The 21369-nt window shown below is 41.6% G+C and overlaps 1 long non-coding RNA gene across 1 annotated transcript; it reads left to right on the top strand.

Moving 5' to 3' along the window:
* The first annotated feature begins 9214 nt into the window (after positions 1–9214).
* On the top strand, positions 9215–17595 carry LOC109145321. The gene is made up of 4 exons (XR_002046649.3): positions 9215–9369; positions 10044–10152; positions 11959–12058; positions 14931–17595. It is a non-coding gene; the product is annotated as an uncharacterized LOC109145321 (long non-coding RNA).
* The last annotated feature ends 3774 nt before the right edge of the window (positions 17596–21369 follow it).

Below are 21369 nucleotides of genomic sequence, written 5' to 3'. Positions count from 1 at the left end.
CTGGCTTTGCAAGGGATGAGCCTCATGTCCTGCCAGGAGCAAGGTGAACATGTAACATTTCTTCTTCATAATTTATCAAGTCCTATTTTTTGCCTCTGATTTTGCATCAGAAATATCCAGCAACCTGGCCCAGTAATTCTAATAACAGGTGAACCTGGTATCAGTCAGAGGTCACAGGGTCCATGTTAGATGCTTCCTCCTGTTGGACCATTTAGGAAACAGCCCATTCGGTATTGTGTATTATTATAATTTATCTGATTTTCTAACTTTTCTGTTTCTCCACAGTGGCATTTGACAACTCAATTACAGGTCAGTTGTTAGATTCACCAATAGAACATTGCCTTGTGTTTATACATCCATGGAAAAACTGTGTTCTCCAGGATTAGAAGGAAGCAGAGATGGTTGTGTGACCTTTCAACTTCTTCCTTCTTTTTAAGCAGAGAAGTTAAATAAGTGGAGTTATTAAAAGAATTCCTCATCCCCAAAAGAAGTGTGAGGCTGGGAACATGAGTCAACAGTGTTTGGGTGTTTATTTGTCAGAGACCTGCCTGTTCATAAATCCAGTGACCACCTGGGACTTCTCTTCTTACACCATGTGTGCAGCTTTCCCACAGGATGCAGAACTTTTCCCCTTTGGTTATGAGTGGTGAGGCGAACACTGAAGTGGCAGTGGGCAGCATGCTGGCTACAAACTTGCTTCTCCTCTAGTGGGACATATGTAGGTTGTAGATTTCTTTATGATAAACTTTTGGATAGTCTCTATACACAGCTTTATTTGAAATGCCTAGAATAAAGGGGGAAGGAACTTTGATAGGCTGTCTTATACCTGATGATGATTTAGGGCTGTGGTCCATGACATCTTGGCAAATGGGAGCATAAATGACTTTTAAGTGGCCTGTGAAAAGTCAGACAGCATCACTGTCATTGGGCCTAAATTTGTTCTATATAAGGTACATTTCCATGGCTGTTTGTTCACAGACCTTTTAACACAGAAAAGTGGAAACCAGGTCGTTTAGTCCATTCTTCTGCTCTGAAGTAGGTTGGACTGTATGAGGATAATTCCTGACAGATTTATCAAATTCAGAGCAAGTTTGCTGTGCGCAGAAGAGTCACACAAACTGTTTAGGGATGTACGGTCTTTTTGTTTCTTGCTAAGTCATAAAGACAGACAGGAACTGTTCTCAAAATATTAATTTCATGTAGTAAGAAATTCTGGCACTGACAAATGTAAGAAAAAGGAGTTTAAACTGTAACAATAGAAAACTTGACACATCTGTTCTAGTATTTGCACGAGAAGAGCAGTGTGACTGCACTGAGTGAAGCTGGAGTATATGTCTTATCCCATAGACCAGTAACTCAGAGCAGTGACAAACCTGCTGAGCTGGGCCTGTGGAGGTTTGGAGCAAATCCCAGCCTTATGACAGCTTTTATGTACTCAGCCTCAGAGTTGCTAATTAACATGGCAAGGCACAGGGGAAGGGCAAAACACATCTCCTTATCTCAGGGGCTCCTGTATTTGCTGTGATTTCTCTGAATAAACAGATTTCTTCTCTACATTGTGCCAACCGAGCCTGGATACTCCAGGCTGCAATCAGATGCACGGTTCTTGTCTGATGCTGGAGCTTCTATGGTCTAATAATAATAATTAGAGAGCAGTGCACAAGAGACCCGACAATTATTTCCAGTATAATTTCCAGTATAATATATATTTCCAGTGGAGTGACTTTGTAGCATCTCTTTTACTTCTCAATGTATCAACTGAAGGGGAACTCACTTCTGTTACAAAGGTTTCTTTATGTCTAAGGTGCAGCTAGAACTCAGTGTCATCACATACAGACTCTCACTTAAAGTAAGTAGGATTTTTGCTAATTGAACCCTTCTTCAATAAAAATTTTTGACTTGTGTCTGAAAAATATGCTTCATTTCTTTCTCAGTGTTTAGAGAAGGGTAAAACCTTCCTGTTCTCTAGCATGGGAAAACAAACAAAACTTCCAGTGTGATTGATTAGAGAAACACAATTAGCTGTCATGGCTATAATTACTACATAAACACGGACTTGGGGTAGAGACCAAGTGTGCTGGAGATCCCTTCATAAGATCCCAGTAAACTGAGGTAACCTCTATAACCTACTAAGTGAGTGATAAATGGTGAAGTGGTAATGCATGGGTGTCCCTTTCTGTGAGGTCTCCAGGTCCTGTTACACAGCGTGAGTTCCTTAAGAGAGACTTTGATTCACTGCTTGCAAAATCCCAAAGGGCAAAAATGTAAAAATGGTTGTAGTAATTTCTGCAATCAGTTATTATTTTTTCCCCTGAGAAAATCCCTCTTCACCCTTTGGATCTCAGCTCTCTTCTTGAAGCAGACTTTGTTTCCTCAGCATATTAGAAAGCACAAGTTAGGCTTCTAAGAACAAATTCTACATTTGAAGGGAGCTGGTTGCTTTTGTAGTGTTAAATCCTGAATAAACAAACCAATTTTGGAACCAACCTTCCTTCCTTCCTTCCTTCCGAATTCCTTCCTTCCGAATTCCTTCCTTCCTTCCTTCCTTCCTTCCTTCCTTCCTTCCTTCCGAATTCCTTCCGAATTCCTTCCTTCCGAATTCCTTCCGAATTCCTTCCGAATTCCTTCCTTCCTTCCTTCTCTGCAGCAATGTGACCAAGAGTAAGGCAGCCACACCTGTCAGATTGGAAGACCCTTTCGTCTAAGTGCTACCTCTTCACTGAATTTATCAGCCTTAGAGCAGGCCCTAAATAGCATGAGGCACTTAAAAGCAACTCTAAGATGCATGACAGAGAGTTTCAATTCTATTCCAGGACAGTATTTTCCACTAAGATACAGTTAGCACAGTGCTGGTACATGATAAGGGGGTTGGGATGTACAAAGACATGCCTGTGGCAGAGGGGCTGCCACACAGATTTGCAAGTAGCACCCAGTGAAGTGCCTGCTGAGGTCAGGCTGGTGAGTGACCCACCAACTGCCCTGCAAGCATTTGCAGGATGCAGCCATCAGTTGCATTTGATGATGACGTTGTCGGATTTCTCAGGTCAGCAACGTTGTGATGCACCACAAATAGCATTCAGTGCAGAAGATTACCCTGATTGGTGTAACAGATGACTAACTTCCTTGTAACTGAGATGTAACTTATTGTAGCACATCAGAAAGCACTGAAAGTAAAGCACAGCTGCTCTCAAGACATAACTCTTTCCAAGGTTACATGAAGCCACAGTTGATTTTGTTTATTTTTCTGTTCAGACTCTCCAAATGCAGGTTAGCTTTGAATTTCCAGATGTGTAATGTGGTAAAAAATGCCACGTGTTTTCATCTAGCATGCAGCTGTGCAGTGAGCACAGACATGATGTTAGAAATCTTGGTCACTGATGTGATTGTTCACCGATGACAAACGACACCATATAACTACTTGACAATCAACTGGTCCATTCACTGGTGAGTTCACCCGCTAAAGGGTCATCATGCTCTGTGATTCAGAAAGCTAGAAAGAGTCACAACCTATCCAAACTGAACTCTGGAGTCCAAATCTCATTCACTTTGAAAGACCCCTGCTTTAGCTCTGTGCCTGGACAATGTGACTTTTTAATGTCAGTATGCTTGAAGGACCCAGGGAAGATCTGTAACAGCGTAACAGTCCTGTGAGATCTGTTCAGCATGTCTACTCTGTGGGTTGTTTTGGATGCTGCTGTCCTGACTGTGTGCTGGTGAGTTCTACAGCTAGGCATGGGTGCTGAAGAGGGAATGGTGCCTGACTCCCTCTAGGCTTCCCAGGAGGGCACCAGGGGCCACGGGAACTGGGAGGCTCATCCAGGAGCCACAGTTAAAGCAAGTCAGGTTAGACAAAGACAGTCTGCAGGGTTTTTGTGGCTGGTGCCTCACCTCTCCCAGTGAGTACTTTGCAACTTGAATTCTAAGATGTTATGGATATACTAAACAGTAGGCTGACTGTCATGGTAGCAGTCCTTTCTCAGGATGGTCACTGCTTTCCTTATGTGGCTCAAATAAAATCACCCACTTTTTTTTGATAGTGTACTGATTTATAATCAGACATTTTGTCCCAAAGTGCAGACTCTGATCTCCTCCCCTCCTGAAGATATTCTTTGCACTCCAGAATCCCCCCTAAATTTTCCACTTCAGATGTCACATTTGGGAGCTGTACAATCACTCTGCATTCAAGCAGAGAAATCATCACAATAGTTGAGAGTTATTAACACAGGGAATTCACAACCCCTTGCAAATGCTGAGGGCAGGAGGGAACTAACACAGCCTTTCCAGCTTTCATAAAGAACAAACAGCTCACATGTCCAAAAAACTGTGTCTCTACAGCTGTGTTGGCTGAGCTAATCACATATATTCCTTTTCCTTGCAAGTCCTGAGAATACAATAGTTGTTTAGGTGATGGAGGAAAGACTATTTGTTTTTGCTGCTTATTTAGTTTATTTGCACTATGGTCACTAGTTAAAGTAAACTGAAACAAGAAGGGGAGGGGAGTTTCCTGTCCCTTTTTTTAAGACTCCAATGTGTGTCAACTTTTTAAACTTGTTACAATTAAGTGGTATTAAGAGTTTAAGGCAGAACATGAAGATTTGGGTTTTCTTCCACTGCAACTGATATGACTAATCACTTCAGATGAGACATTAATAATGTGAACTGGAGTATGCTGAAAAAGAATCAGTCATTAGGGCCAATGTTTTCAAATGTGTCTAGTAATTTTAGGTGGCGCCGTTTTTCATACTCAACTCACAATACTTGAAAGTGTTCAGACTTCGGGTGGGCAGCAGTGTATGTGATGTAATCTCTGTTTCTGATGTCCACATTTGAGGATTGATGCTGCAAAATTGGAGAAAATTCCTGTGAAGAGTTTAATAGGGAAAGCAAAATTCAAGCATGCAAGCAAAGCAAAACAAGGAATTCATCAACCACTTCCCATTGGCATGCTGGTTTTTATCCATCTCCAGTGAAACAGGGCTTTGTCATGATTAACAGTGATTTGGGACGACAAACATCATCATTCTGAATGTCTTCTGCTTCCTTTCCTCTTTCCACAGCTTTATATGCTGAGCACGATGCCACATGGTGTGGGATGTCCCTTGGATCAGTTAAGGTCAGCTGTCACAGCTGTGTCCCCTCCTAAGTCCTTGTCCATCCCCAACCTCCTCACTAGTGGGGTGGTGTGAGGAAAGGCCTTGACTCAGTGTCAGCACTGCTCAGCAATGACTAAGACATCCTTGAATTATCAACACTGTTTCCAGCACAAATCCAAAACACAACTCCATAACAGCTACTATGAAGAAAATTAATTCTATCCCAGCCCAAAGCAGGACAGTTCAAGAGGAGTCTACTTTTGGGAACCAAGTCAAAACCACTGGAAAAACTCAGTAGGGTGAAGTGTCTGTGTTGTTTTAAAGAATGAGAACTATGTGGTGTTTCTCTATGGGATATTTGTTAGTACATTCATACATATGGGATCTGAAGTAAATAAATTAGGGAAGGTACCCAAGTGGTGAGACTAAGCACTTAGCATTGCAAGTTCATATCCTTCTTATCCCATCATAAGTGGTTCATTAGTTTTTATCTTTTTTAGTTTGGCAACTGAAGAATCACATCCTGTTGAATTAGAATTTTAATTACATTGGTGTGAAACTAAGAACTCCAGGATTTGGCTATGGTTTATTATTAACATAGGTAAAAGTCTTTAAGTGCTGCATTTCTGAAGTGACAATTCTGAATGGCAAAACCACATAAAAGCACTAGGAGTGGTTTGTGACTTGGAGGGAAAAATGTAATTAGCAATTTTCCAGGCTGGATTCCCCCAGTGGAATCACTAATGTTGCAAATGAGCATTTATCCAATTCCAACTAAAACACCTTGGCAGTTGCAGAGAGTAAACAAAATTTTTATCACCCTTAGAAAAATGGATGTTATTTAAGTAACTATGAGCAAATTTTTTATGATCTGTCATGGGACAGCAGAAAAAAGAAAAGAACTAAGTTAACTTTGCACAAATGATCAGAATGAAGAACGTTGTGTGATTTTATAAGCACAGCAGGGAGACTTCACTAGATTCTTCGTCTTTGGCTAATAACAAAAATTATGCATTTTTTTACTAGCAGGTGTCCTTGACCTCAGTGAGCCTTAATTTGTAAACATCCTTTCTACAGCTGTGTGAGCTTTGAAGTGTCCAACTTCTCATCACTATCCAAGAGTTGACTTCAGAGCTTTCTCCTGTTCATCTTTGGACTCACGCAGGAGCCCTGAAGTGCCAGTCAAATTCTGTATTCTTGACTTGACATCCTCATCATTAGATTTGTGCTACAAAAAGGAGTAATTTTTCAGGGATTTCAGATTGCTGGAAGGCAGAGATGATATGAGATACTTAGATTTGCTGCAGTGTGTAATGTGAAAGTGGTTTCCAAATTGTTTTATTTAGTGTGTGCCATTCAGACCAATGATCTCCTTCACGTCTATGATCTAATTCACACCTGTCTCTTTTATAATGTCTTATACCACAGAGAGCAGCACCAATGTACTCCAAGTTCTTCTGCTTGCTCTGAAACACTTTTATTCTCAAATTCCTTTATGAATTAAGAGTGAGGAGGTATCACAGTTGTGCCTGATGAGGATGATTCCATGCCAACAACTAGACAGCTGAAAGAGTGCTACATTAGTATCTGTCTGATAGATGTATTTCCTTGAGTTTGGGAGCAAAGAACACATTGATTTTCTTCTGTAATGCAGGTATTGTGTTGAGAGTGATACATATCCAGGTCAGGAAGATGTTGAATCCTTTTTTCCTGCATCAGTCTTTTGTCTTTTCCACTTTAGAATTGGAGATATAGAGAAAATATTGTGAGCCTCATCACTTTCATTTGTGTCACCAGTGTATTCTTCATGAGGTGAAATACATTTTGAGGCACATATTTTTCTATACAATGCTTTTTGGGTTATTCACGACTGTATTATCACTAATGCAATCAAGGACAAAGAAGTAAAAATGGATCTGCCAATGCAATGGACTTCTACAACTACAGATTAACTTCTTGCCAACTGCATGTTGTAGCAGGTCTCAAAGTGGTTACTGAAGCAAAACCAGACTTCTAGTTTATACAGTTGTATTTTTGTCTAGCTTTGTGAGCAGCACAACTGATTCTGTATCCAGAAGCCAGCTGCTGTAGAGCTGGTAGGTCCCCTCCTTCCACCAGGATACACACTAGTTTTTGAGCCACTTTGGGGGTTGTTGATTTTGAAATGTGGTGGCCCTCCAATCTCACTTCTATTTGCCAATCTAAAGTGAGGGCCATGGAAGTTGAAACATGGAGTCATTAGGATTGCTTTTATCACCTGTCTTGGATGCTGTCGTCCCACCATTCTCCAGATTGTCTTCAAGAAGCATAATCTCAGTGGGAATCAGTATTGCATAGGATACAGTAAATTTGCAGCTTTGCTATGTGCTCATTTTCTCACTCTCTTCTTTTTAACCTGTCTTGGTAATAGATAATAAAATCCAAATCATTTGGTTTGCCAGAACTCTACTGCATAGCTGATCAGCAAAAAATAGCACAGAATCACAGAGTCATCCAGATTAGAAGAGGCATTCAAGATCATCCAGTCTAACTGTCAACCCAGCACCACTATCCCCAGGTGCCACATCCAGATGTCTTTTAACACTTCAAGAGGCAGTGACTCCACCACTTCCCTGTGCCTAATCAGTCCTGTAGTGAGAATGCCTAACCCACCACTGCCTAACCAGTCGTGAAGTGACAAACATTTTGCTAATAACTAATCTGAACCTCCCTGGCTGGGCTGTCTAGCTTGGTCTAGATAGTCTGGACTGCCTAAGTGTGACAGATTAGACAGTATCTGTAGTATACCAATTTATGTCAGATCACAACTGGAAGAGATTTGGCCTGCATCAGTAGAATTCCCCGTAAAATCATGAGCAGTTAGGAAATCACTTTGTGGAAACTGCCACCAGAAATTTAATCTATTACCAGTGCTGCACCACAACCACATTTACCCTGACAGAAGTTTCCTCTTTCTCCCTCCCTACCTGCCCAGTCACAGATCTAGAGGTCTGGGCTGTGATCAGGAAATCCCTGTGTGCTGCTCCTGTTCCTGGATCATGTTTTCTGGCCTCTGATCCCAGGTGTTGTTGACATCTGTTGGGCTGCACAGCTCTGAATTTGATTGGGATTGTTCTGATGGAAAACAAAGAAATCTGTTGAGGGGTTTTATATTCAGTGCTCTTGGGAAGGAAATTTTAGAATTAAAATTTGTGGGATGACTTTTTGAAAAGGCTAAATTAGTCTTACTTTTTCCCGGTTATGTTACTTCACATTCTTGCTAATTCAACATACAATAAATCAAACTGGTGTACAATCATATCTCAAATCAGTTAAATTTGTAAAATGCCTATAGACATATACTTCCGTGTAGCAAGTCAAGTATGACTCTAAATGGTCTAATGCATTCTGCATAATGAACTTCAGAAACAGATCTAAGAGAAACACTCTTGTGGGACTGTCTGGTACTGTAGCCAGATACTCCACCTGGAATGTGGTCAGGCAGCTTGGATAATGTCCTATTTTCAAGGTTGTAAGTGGTGGACTGAGAGCAGATGTGTCATGTTGTTTTGATGCTGAACTGTGCTAAAACCAGTCTGACTCCTTAACTGTGGCAGATATGGTGAAGTACCCTTGTGTAAAAATGCTGAGCTGCCTGGAGACGTATGACTGACACTCAGCCACTTTATACTATAAAGGTCCAGTCCCACTTTCAAATGGACAGGTTCTTCTGACATATCCCTTCTTGGAGTGTGTGTGGGGATCCTCCCTTGATTGGGGATGCCTCAAAGTTACTTCAGAGTTTGAGTGAAAGAGATTTTGTCCACAGTCATTGGCATTGGTGACTTATATCAATCTCTAATAATTGTTTCTTTTTGCTTAATATAATATTATATTTATATTTATAGCTTTAATATAATTGGTTTGTTACAGTGCATTTTACTGTCCTATACTATGCTATACTCATAATTTTAGCTTCTGTACTCTGTAGCAAATAATTCTGATACAGATCTTTTGTCTAATCATTTATCATAATAGATTATCCATTTATATATAAATATATGTGGTTTTGACATCCTTACACCTGCAGGACAAAGTTGTACAAAGGCTCAATCACACCTCTATAATTCCTTAGACTTAAACCAGTGACAGTCTGGGGCTAAGATTGGATCCAGCTGCCCTCAGGCTCCTCTCTGAGAAGGAGTTTAGAAAGCAAGGGAGTCCCTTCTGCACCTTGTGACTCAACAGGAGGGCTTCTCTAACAAACTCTCTGAAGCTCCCACGTCGCCCATGACAGGTATGTAGATGTAAGGTTGTAGTAGTCTGTTAAACGTTTGAGATTCAAAATGTTTAAATTTAATTTTTCTGTTGATTTGTGTATTCAAATTTTGAGTAATTCTTTAATGCATTTCAGATGTAATGTCAGAAAATATGGAGAAGGATATTAACATGAAGATTTGCGAGGTTTTAACAAAATACTTAAAAAAACCAGAAAAGCTGTAGGCTGCTAGAGTGTAATGAAGGTTCATCCTTCAGTTCATAAAGTTCTGTGGGAAAATGAGTCTGTGAGTACAAAGAAAGTATATCTCTAAGCCCATGTTCCAGAAAACACATGTTGGTATTTTAGCAATTCTGACAGAAACCATGACATCATTCTTGCAGGGCAAAGCAGTATTTGTAACCTCTTCACACAGGCTGTCCCTGGAGGTTCCATTTTCTTCATTGTTTAATTTGAACAAAATACACTGCACCAAGTTAATTTTTTTTTTTTTTTGGTTTGTTTTCCTTCTGGGATCATATGGTGCTTCTCCTTGTGAGATACCCAGTGAACGTCATTTAGCAAATAAGACATGGAAATTTTTTCAAGACTTTCCATGAACTTTCTATATAGCCACTAGTAATTAACATGATTTTCCACTATAATATCTTTGATGAAATTGAGTACTCTGTTCCATGATATTCGTCTTTCAGCTGGGCTGAATTTGGCTTTCCCTTTCTACTGAACAAGCATCACTGAAGTTTTGTCTGTACTGCAGCCCCATCTGCCCCTGGCTCTGCATGACTGGCAATTCGTACTCAGGTGAAGTTATGCTGGTTACAAGAGTTTTCCCAGTGGGTATAACTCATGTATTTCATCCTGTCTAATTTCATCCATATAAAAGTTTGTTATCTAATCGAAGTTTCTGCTATAATCTGTGAAGACTGTAAGGCTCATTTAGAGAACAATTTATCCTATCATAATGTTGAAGTGTCTAAAATAAGCTGTGTGCTGACTGTATTTCTCTACATTCACTCAGTGTGAAGGACATCCAGAGGGCTGGTTTTATCTGAGCATCCACATTGAAATGACTGAAGTTAAGTCAGGAGTTCTGAGGGTTGAAGCCCAGACTACACGAATTGCTCAATCCATGATTAAATACAAACATTTTATGTTTGTTAAGACACACTCAGTACTTCTACCTATTTAAGCCACCTTCCATTCTGTGGGTCCTGTTTGTAACTGATTGCCCCCAAATGAATTGAATACAAGCCTGCTAGAAATGCTCTGTCTGCCCCCCAGGATCCCTGCTCTGTCCTGGATCTTCCTCACACTTTCTCCTCTGTATGTCAGTCTGGATGTGGCCAGGCAGTGGAAGCACAGTGCAGACTCTCCTTTGATGGTGCTACAGGAAACCTGCATGTGCAGTCCAGCTTGCACCATGTCTGATCAAGAACACCATGTTTTATTACATGGGCTCTAACATGTGCAGCAATACAGCATGTAAATGTAAAAAGTGTACTCAGCTTCTAGGCAAACCCTTAGATGGTGCATCATGGCTGATTAGTGAAAGCGTTGCATTTACATCTTCTTGACAACATGTTCTTACTTACTACACTGGAATGAAAGGGTAGATCCAGCCTTCACATGTGGGGTACATATGCTGTAAAAAGGGCAATTTTGCTGAATCGGCTTAGTTGAGTAAATTGCAAAGGCATGACGCTGATTATCTAAATGAGAACACTAGCCTGAAAATTAATAATGTAACTTTACAGGCTCATTTGCTGCCCAGGTGAATTTCACTAGAAGGGCTTCAAGCAGTGAAAGTGCACGTGCATGTGATATATAAAATGCACCTGTTCAAATAATGTTTCATTTCCTAGATGTTATATTATTGAGGCATGGAATAATTTCACTTTTAAAAATCCTACCCCAATTTAAATGGCTCCCCCCTGCACCCTGCTCTCCTGTTGATCTTAATAAAAATGTCTTCATTGAGGGAACTGGTTATTAGGGGAACAAATAAACTGCCCATAGTCAGGTGTACATATAAAGCACTTTTCATCCATACATCTCAAAGCAGTTTGCAGTAGGAGGGCATGTATCATATTTTGCATATGGTGAAACCAGAAATTCAGAGACTCAAGAAGAAAGTCATCCTAAAAGACTTTAAATAAAGTGCTGCATTTTTTTCCTAGCATTTTTTTAATGTAGTAGGTGTAATGTCTGTGAACAAATGCGATTGTGTAAACGGAGCCCCTTTAATGTGTGGTATGTACAGCCAGTACTGGGAGGGGTAAGTGACACAGGAAAGAGGGAATGGTTTTTGCTTAACTTTTGATTACTGTGAGTTCAGTGATACAATCTGTTCCTTCCTCCTTCAATTCCTCTTTATGATTAGCACACAAAATTATTAAAAACAAATATATTGCTGTAAGAAGCCCATAGGAATAAAAGGGTAGTAGAATAAATTATTATTCCTCTTGATCTTCAAAAATAGGTAATGCTAAAATTTTATTGCTGCATGTTCTTTTATCAGTCTTTGTTGGAAATTGGAATGCATCACATACATTTTGAGTGATGGGTGTTAGTCCATTTCATTAAGGTTTTTATTGTTTTCCTCCTCAGGGCTGATACCTCACATTTCTGAAAGTTGAAGGATCATCTCTGCATGCTGAAAAGGCCCTATTTTATTGCCTGTCCCAGGCTGGTAAAACAGCAGACACATGTGAGTGGATCCATCTGTGGGAGGACAGGTGGAGGGGAAATGGGAAGTCTCTGCTTGTTCTTACACAGTGATTTGTTTCAGTTGCCACACTCTGTTAAATAAACGGCCTATGCACCAAGCAGGGATCTCACTTATACAAGGAGGCTTTTCTTTGAACCCTTCCAGGTGGGAAGGTTTTCTAGTACAAGGCTCTTATTTAATGTTCACATTGCCCAAAGGCCTCAGTCAGCACCTCTATGCAAACCTCATAAGATGTAATCCCTGCCTTAAACACTTCATGGTCTGGGCACACAGCAGTGCGGGACATGGAGTGAGCCAATGGATGTCACCAAGGTGACAGCTGCCTGTCTTACTAGGTCCAGTCACTTCTTTCATTAATTCAGTGATCTTATGTATTTACTTTTGATCTCTGGTGTCTGGCAGGGAAAGGGCAGGAGGCTAGAAACATCAAGAATGAGGACATGGAGCAGGAGGGCACTGCCAGTGGGAGGCAGAAAATGAGGAACAACATGGGAGAGATTAGAACAGAAACCATTCTGCCAGAAAAATAAAATCCCTATTAATTTTCAGGTTTCCACCACTTGTTTTCAGAGGCAATGACATCTACTGGAGTAGAGAACAAAGGAGGTAGATATCTTTCTTCAATCTTTTCTTCAGTTCTTACTGGTTATAAATTTTCTGCTTCCTCCTTCTTGATGGTCTGAGGTCTAAAGTCTTATGGGAAGGTTGTGAAGAGCTAAGAGAGAATCCAGAAGAGAAAAATGGTTAGTCTTGTAATACTACAGGAACCAGAACATCTTCAGAGACCTCATGACCTAGAGCTAGTTGGGTTAATTGTTAAGTTTAGGGCCTCTGGGACATGCAAGCAGCTTTATGTTTACTCATTAAAGCACATTGTGACCCATTGATTTACTACTTCATCAGAAATTTTGTCTTCTGCCTGTAATATGACATCTCTCTTGCACATCTTCCATGAGAAATGATGCTGAGAGGTTTGGGCACATAGAACAAAGAGAGATAAAGGGAGCTGAGATGGTGACATGGCTCACACCAACCTGAACCTGGAAGCCACTGCCCAGCCCTGACTCCTCTGCTGAAGAGACAGCACACCTGTAGATATTGTCTCCAGAGCTGTCTGGAGCACGCACATGCAGCTCTTTAGGGAACAGGCACAGACATCTGGAGGGAGGGGAGGCTGCCAGCCCAGCCCAGCCCAGCCCAGCCCAGCCCAGCCCAGCTCAGCCCAGCTCAGCCCAGCCCAGCCCAGCTCAGCTCAGCTCAGCAGCTTTACACTGAGGCCTGTGAAACCTGGTTAAGGTGGCCCACACCAGTGCTCCCAGATGATGTTCATGCCTCGAGGGTGGTCTTTTCCTGACTCTGCACCCCCACCACAGAGCAGAGCACAGCTTGGAATCATCTGCTCCAGTCCTTAAAGGGCAGCCAGAGCAAGTGGGATTTGGTCTGGGAACACAGTTCACCTCTTGGCTTTCTCTTTTTTCCCTTTTTCTCTCTCCCTAGGCAGGAACTTTATTGGAGGCAAGTAAGTGGTGAGGGAAAATAGTGAAGGCAGTGCAGTGGCTCATATAAGGAGCTCCTTCATTATGGTATTGCTGAAAAATGTTACTGAAGTGGTGCACTCCGGGGGGTATACAAGGATAAGGATCTTAGCTGGAAGTCTGCTTCCTTACTGCTTCCCAGAAATTAACAGAATTTATGCAATAATCAAGTACATTCAGTACCATATGTCAGAACCTATCATAACACGCAGAAAAGGGGGCCTTGTTATGCTTCATGCCGCACTCTCTGAAGCATTTCAGTTCAACACCTTTCTTTGCTTATTCACATCACATCAGAGAAAGAGCAAAACGCGATGTCAGCCCGGGGCCAAAAGTTACTGGCGTTGGTTTCTGTACAGTTCTTTCATGTGGTGAGGGTGTGGTGACCTATTGGTGGAAACACCCTGACAAACCTTGAAGAAATGAGTTCTGCCTTGGACACAGATCCCATTTTCTCCCTCCCCTTTCCCATGTGCATGACTCAAGTATAAAAAAGTACCTGAACACTGGTAAGGTGGTGGTTGCCTGTGAACTTTCCCTGTACAGTGCTGGCTTCTGAAACTGCCTTGGGTTTCATGATGGTCTGTCTGGGTTCTGTTAGACCTTTGACTCTCATGTTGAGCAGCATGTTTTTTAGAAAGTGCTGGGCAGTCTGCAATAGCCAGGAGTGCCTTTAGCTCCTCTGATATTTTTAAAATTATTAGAGGAGCTGCTTTGTCAGGAAACTCCAAACACGCAATGCAAAAGGAATTATAATTAGGCTCTTCTTTGCTGGTAGCAGTTCTGGATGTTAGGATCACATCTGGGTTATTCCGTAGTGAGACAGTGTAATCTGGTTTTATGGGGTTTATAAACTCTTAATTTGTAAAAGCATATCTCTGTGTTACCCAAGCAGCAAACCACCAGAGAATCTGTGTAGACCTGGTTTATGGTACATCACAGAGACTGAGTTCATTGTGGCCAGAAAGAAGAGGCTGAAGGTAGTGATGCTCAAAAGATGACTTCTGGACGATCCTTCCACTTCATTTGGCATATAAAGTTTTTAAAACGGAAACAGATTTTACTTCAAAAATTATTTTTGTCCTTGTTGGAAACATCACCTACTTAAATTCTGCTAAATAATTCCCCTCCATGACGTGATCTCTGATCCTCAGGCCAAGCTGTTTGTGCTCAGACTGCTCTGGACATTTGATTCTTCCAGAGCACCATCCCCTCGGCTTTGCATTTGACTCTGCATCTCCAGTGGGCTCCACGTGGTGTCCTGTAGGGCAAAATTTTGATTTTGCTTTTTCCTTTTTTTGTTTTCCTGCTCCCAGTGTGAAGTTTCCATGACAGTGACGTGCTACAGCCTACCAGAAACACGTTATGGGATGTAAATGACAGTCTGCAGTGCATGCCCCGGGATGTGACATGAAGGTGCCCAGCCAGCTGGAGAGCTCTGCAGGACCTTGTAAGGCACAGGGAAATGAACCTGCTGCAGCCTCATCCACTGTAGGACCATGATTCAGAGGGAACCTTAGTTTCAACTATTTCCATATCTACAAGTTCCATGCTTTTTTTTCCCTGGCTGTTTAACTGTAAAAGAGTAGACCAGCATTTAGGCATTTTGGCAGTTTGGGATACAAAAAGGAATGGGGGAGCTCTTAGTTACTTAGAGAGCAAGTAGAGTGATATGGGTACACCTATCCTGTGCAAGATCTCAGACATCCTGCAGGTGAGAGCTGCCTTGAGCTGCCATATCCCCTGTGCAGCAGTGCCTGGGAATCCCCTTGAAAGTCAAATGGGAGTGGCAGGATCCCTTAGTCCCACTGCTCTGGCTGCCTTGTTTCTGCCTTCAGTGGTAGCTCTGGGTACACACTGTCACAGGTGTTCCCTGTGGATGGTACCCAGCATAACTGGGTGTTTGTGCTCAATATAAAGATATAAACCCAGACATATTCGGCCAGAGCAAATAGAATTCTAGTCTGGTATTTTATCTTGGATGGTGCCACATGGATTCACCTAGGAAACTACAAAATATGACAAAAATTGAGAGATAACCTCTCAAATGTCATTCCAGTCTTCTCCTATTTGCTCATCATCCTGCCAAGCCAGAGACACCATCTGTATATTTAATTGCCCTGAGAGATGTCTTTTCTAGGAATTTCTCCAGCCTCCTTTTAGAAAGCTGAGGTTTTCTGGCACCTGTTAGGAGGATGGTGAGGAGCTCCACAGATTAAACAGATTTTGGTGTGAGTAAAAATGTTCTTTGTTTGGTCCGAACCCACTTCCAGCTAATTGCATTTTAGATCCCCTATGTCCTGTTTGTGTTCAAGAGTGGATGTATATTCAACCTGCCTTCATCCTCTCCCTGATCTTGTAGAGCCCCATCAAATTCCCTTCTGCTTGTCTTTTTCCAGAGTGAAGACTACCACCTCTTAGGCATTGCTTGTACAGAAGTTGTCCTGTGTATCTTGAATGCCTTTCATTATCTTTTTTATCATTTTCTGAACAATCCCCAGTCTATTATACCTTTCTGTGGCTGGAGACCACATGACACAGCTTTCAGGACACTGATGCATAGACACACACAGGGCCAGATTGATGAATTCTGTGCTTTCCCTTTTCATAATAATTTTGAAGACTTGGTTTTCTTTACAACAGACCATGGCACCGAGATAATACTTCCATGGAACTACCCAGTTATAAAGCAAGCTGCTGTTTGCTCTCAAGAATTGTGAAATTTCTGCCATCAGTTCTAATTATTTTAAAATGTTAATTACAAAAAATTGACACAGGAGATATTAGATAATTCTCTAGAAAATTCACATTTCTTGTACAGTAGAACAAGGTAACTCGGGTAGGAAAGAAAATGACCAACTCTAATCAGTCATCACTGAAAAACTACAAATTGCTGGAGTGCAGATACCTCAGCCAAGTTAATCAAGCAGCAGTTAATCAAAATGGATTTCCCTAATCATATTTCTGTCTTCTTTTTCTATGAATATAAACTTTTGAAATTATTTGACTTGAAAAGGGGTGGTCTCTGTGGTATTAAGATGTCAACTTATGACGCATGGTTTTCCAACAAAGGCTCTTTGTTTTAAACAGATGTACAGAAAGTAGAGAAAAATAAACTCACAGACACTGGTAGTAGAAGTGGGTAAAATATCTCTTCAGAACCCTTTGTCAGAAACCCTGAACTCAGAAGTCTTACTTCTCCTATTCCTGCTTTTCACACTCCTGCCATGTCAGGCCATATGAGGATACTTGATGGTGGGCTGTATTTCCCTGTATTTTAAAGAAACTTTCATTTCTTGGTGATGGGAATACCTACCCTGCACATTTCATGACAAGAAACTTTTCTTCAAGGGTGGCCGTGCTGCTCTGTTTGTGTCACGGATGAAGACAGAAATTGTTTTGGAGGGCAAGTATGATCCAGCAGTGTTTATTTGGGCTCAGAGGCCAGAAGCACCAGAGCTAGATTTCACTCAGTGAACTGAAGACCACTTAAAAGCCTCTGGTGATTCAAGCTTCCCTGGGAGCTGCACAAGATAATTCAGGGTGTTTCCCAGGAGGAAGTTTGCCAGAGCTGCTTGGTTAATGCAAGTGCCAGGGGCTACATGGTGCCCTCAGTCCTCAGGTCTGCCGTGGGGACACCCATGCAGCTGGGGCCCTCTGGGGTACATCCATCCACTGCTGCAGGCTCAGTGCTCTCTGCCTGCTCTCTGCCAGCTGGGGACAGAGCAGGAAGCTGAGCAGCCGCATTAACAGCATGCTCAACCTGAAGCAATAGTGCCCTGCTGAGAAATAAGGTATAATAACTGTGAGCCAGCACTAAGATAATGCAGCCATGGGGCTTCTGGGTGCAGCTGGCTTGCAGCACACATGGGGCAGACACAGCTGCTGCCATTCTTTGTATGAAAGGATCTCCAAAGAGCTCAAAATTAGCTAAAGCTCATTGTAAGAGCTCTGATCACAGCTAGTTATAGTCTGGCTTTGAAAGAGCTCTGCTAGTTTTAGCTCAGAATCTCTGGACACTGAGACTCTGTTCAGACAATTTCAACCTTTCCTAGGGATACAGGGTCCTGTTATCTTCTACCCACAGGACAAAATTCTGCTGAGGAGTTATGAGTCATGTCTGTACGTGGGTTAAGTCCACAGGTATCTGCTTCACAGCATCAGTTTGTGCCATAAGAGTTTTGCTCTCTTCCCTGTTAGATATTATCTCCACTGCAAGAACAGGTAAACTGAGGCAGGAGGAGTAGTTGGAATGGGAAATCAGTCTGACAAAAGGTGAATTTATCTTGGATAACCCTGACTTTTCTCTTATATTTGAGGCTCTTTACTGAACACAAGAAGAATAAGGCTAAATGGACCACTTGAACTCACTTGTTGGTCAGATACATTATCACTAATATTGCTGTTAATATACATTAGTACATCAGGGGTGCTCTTAGGATGTGTTTAGTTATGAAAAACAAAGTCCCTGTTACAGGGATCTCAGAATCTCAGCCCCGGTTCTGCCTGAGAACCTGTGCAGAGAGAGGCAGTGCCTGCCTAGGGAGCTGCATTTACCTGGAACTGGCACATGTGGACTCAGAGAGGAACTGGTTGGTGGTTACAGTCCCATCAGGAAGATCTTGAAAGACAGGTGCTGAGAAGAGGCAAATACTGTCTGTGAAGACAAATAGGTAGGAAATGTGTGGGCAAGTGAGGAGCATTTGCACATCTAGCACAGCTACAGCAACCTGCTCTGTGGCTCCTCAGTGCTCTTTGTGCAAGGTTTTCTGAGCAGTTTGGAAGCTTTCTAGGTGCTAAATTTATCAATTTGTGTTCTAGAGATAAGTTAATGCAATCTATGAAGCACTGTATGGTTTCCTAGGTGTTTTGAAAAAGCAATCGGTACGTTTAAACACTTATAAAAAGTACTTTAATTCAAGATATCTCCAGTGCTGGTGGCTTTCTATGGAAAACTCATGTTGAGAGCCCAGAAAGTATGGTAGTATCCAAAATTATCACCCATATTTGCAATACTGGCTTAGGAAGTTCTGGATATGGTTACATAGCAAGTCAGTGGCCAAGGTGGGAACCAGTCTTGGTGTAAGCAGCAAACTGACTTTCTACATGGGACATGTTCTGCAAAGCGCAATTGCCATTTTGCATCCCTACTTGGAAGCTGGCCTCTTAGGGGAAAAGGGACTTGGAGGGTTACAGACCCTGTCTCTTCTGCCCTTCTTTTCCCCAAGTATCAACCAGCCCCAAGTGCCTTTTCCCTTTTTTGTGATGTGACTGCACTGGCCAGCTTCTCCCCACTGCTGAGGGGAGGGTCACATTGCACCATGTTCCTTTGCACACCCGAGGGACTTTTATTCCAGCTGCTGAGACCTGCAGCCAGGCTTTTGTGCACATGGGTCCAGCCTCATTTCTCTCACCTGTGCAAACCTTTAAAGAGGCAGAGCTGAGAAAGGTGGCTCACAGGGGGCAGGAGTGAGGATGACATGTCCAGGACATGACTCTCCTGCTAGCAAGCTCTAGCCAGGTGTGTTACACCTTTCTGGAGGTAAGGAAAAGCCCAGCTGGAGTCTAGGTTGGTCAGATTGTCCCCAAGCAAACGAGTACAACTGAGAAGGATCATGTAGTGCATGTTTGTAATTGATTCAGCACTATTGTGTGACAAAACACAATAGCTTTGTATGAGGCTTTAATATAAATCTCTTGCACTAGCAGAGCCTAGTAATTGAATCAATATACAAGCAAGGCTGGAGAAGCATGATGAAGTTTGGTTCCAGGTTAAATGTGAAACAGATGTTCCTCAACACTCTCCCCCTTCCCACCCTGCTGCCTCCCCTTTTGTCCCTGCCAACTTCAGGCATGAAGCACTCCTACTTTAAAAAGAGAAAGAAGTAGAAAAAAAAGGAAAACCAGAAAGAGATTGCATTATTCTTTGGCCATGTTAGCAATGAGTTGATGGTTTTGATAGCAAGGAATCACATTTGTCAGGGGAAGTGGCAGTGACTTTAAAAGTATTGGGAGAGGGTGAGTATCCTGGATGTGAGGTAATGAAGGAGGCAGACACAGCCTCCCAGGAACTGTTCCCTTCACCCAAAGTTTCAGAAGGGGCTGGAGGAACCGATGATGGCTGTGTCCAGCATCACAGCAGCAACATGAAGAGACCAGGCTCTCCAGGTCCTGCAGACCTTCCCAGTTCCAGGATAACACCAGATCATGGAAGAGGAGCAAAAGTGGAGTCTTCTGGCATGCAGATCTCCTGTGGATCTACCAGGAAGTGCCGGGGGCTGGGCTCACCCAACAGAAGATGGATTCTGGCACAAGTCTGGTGATGCCCCTGCCCAAAATAGGGGAAGAGGCATAGAAGGAGGTGGAAAACATCAGTGGTTTGGGGGATTTTAGTGCCCATTTGAGAGGGTGCAAGCAGAAGAAACTGACCTCCATGTCTGCACCCAGGCATGTGCGTAGGACACCTGAGTGTCATGTTTTGAGAATCCAAACATCCCTTTCCAGAACAACCCATGTTTTATCAGTCATCTCAATCTTGAAAATATTTAATTAATCTCCTTATTTGGATTAAAATACCCTACATGACAATGTATACATTAGTCTTCTGGTATTAATGATTTTTCTGGTATTTTCTTCAGCTAGAAAATCAGCCATTTTACTGAATAAAAATATCATATTTGTTTTTTATATTCAACCTTTCTTAGAAACATATTGTATTTTTTCTTTCCTTTCAGTCACTTAAATACCTTTTCTTCATGTTTTTCCTCCTATAAGCATAACATACCATTGAAGTTAGAGTAACAAATCTATAGTTTTTCAGATCATACGTCTTTTGTTTTTCAGCACTTGCAAGAGGTTTCCTTCACTCCAATCAATTTCAGTGTCCTTAATCTGTAAAGGCATCAAATTCTACTTGATGATGGACCAGTACTTTGATAATTTTTCTATGTTTTTCTGTGGAGACTATTAGCCCTCTCCACACCCAGTTGGAGTTTATCAAAAGGTTTGGACTGTCTGTTCTTGATATAGATCTTTCCTTTTCCATCCAAGTGCTTGATCAATTATTCTGACTTTCTCATCATGCTACGTATCAACAATCATATTGAAAATTGAGGCAAAGTTTCATTTAATTTCCCAGAGTTAAAATAATCTTTTGTCTCAATCTCTAGCCATACTACTACACTGTTTCTTGTTTTTCTTCCCTTGTTTTAATTTTTTTTTAATCTGTATGGAAAATAAAGCTTTTATTTTTTATTTTAGCATTTCTGGAAGATCTTGTTTACCTTGTGTTTTAACAAAAGTTGTTGTGCTTGTGGAGCTCTGCTTCTGCCATCCTGCACACACACAAAAAAAGTGTTAACCAGTTAACAAGAGATTTGAAGTCATGAACCACAGTTTCTAAAAACCAAGGACACAGAAAAATCCAACTTGAAGTATTTCAGATACAATCTTGAAAACCAAAGCATGTGTCAAATTGGAATTTATAATAATCCATGAAAATCACACATGTACTACAAGTACACACTGCAATAGTTTCAAAGTTGTAGTCTGTCTAAACAGAGTGCTCCCCCATATGATCAGTGATTTTATATCCCAAATAAATCCATAAATAATCCTTTGGGAATATTTGGGTGAACATCAAGTCTCTCATTCAAAATATCCATTTCCCTTTTCTGCCTCATTTTCTAGGGGAGACCAGAATTTGCCTGCCACCAGAGGTGGATTGAGTTAGAGAAATACTTCATTTGAAGTGAC

Source organism: Corvus cornix, chromosome 2 (assembly GCF_000738735.6).
Source record: "Corvus cornix cornix isolate S_Up_H32 chromosome 2, ASM73873v5, whole genome shotgun sequence".
Taxonomy (NCBI): domain Eukaryota; kingdom Metazoa; phylum Chordata; class Aves; order Passeriformes; family Corvidae; genus Corvus; species Corvus cornix.
Note: the sequence above shows the minus strand (reverse complement) of the source record. Positions and strands in the feature narration are given on the sequence as shown.